The following is a 357-nucleotide window of genomic DNA, read 5'->3' on the forward strand; positions in this document are numbered from 1 at the left end:
ACAGTGCTAACCACTATGCCACCGTGCTGCCCTTGGAGGGTTTTCTCGTGACCCGCATTGACCTCAGTTTTGAGGGATCCTTGGTCACATGTTGTGTCCAGCGAACTCCGACACTTAACGTCAGTAAGGTGAACCCAGTTGGCCAGAATCCGATGGTAGGACCTCTGGAGAAGGCCAGAGAGAGGCAGGCAGAGAGAGAGAGAGAGAGAGGGGGCAGGGAGAGAGAGAGAGAGAGAGAGAGACACAGACAGACAGAGGATAAAAATTGAAGCAATGTTCCTCCTGGTTGAGGCGCTCACTGTGTTTAGTTTTAAATAATTCCTCTGACTAAAAACCAATCAATCCATCACATCTCGG

The sequence above is a fragment of the Somniosus microcephalus genome, chromosome 8 (genome assembly GCF_052327205.1).
Source record: "Somniosus microcephalus isolate GS21.2 chromosome 8, FLI_Smic_1.0, whole genome shotgun sequence".
Classification (NCBI taxonomy): domain Eukaryota; kingdom Metazoa; phylum Chordata; class Chondrichthyes; order Squaliformes; family Somniosidae; genus Somniosus; species Somniosus microcephalus.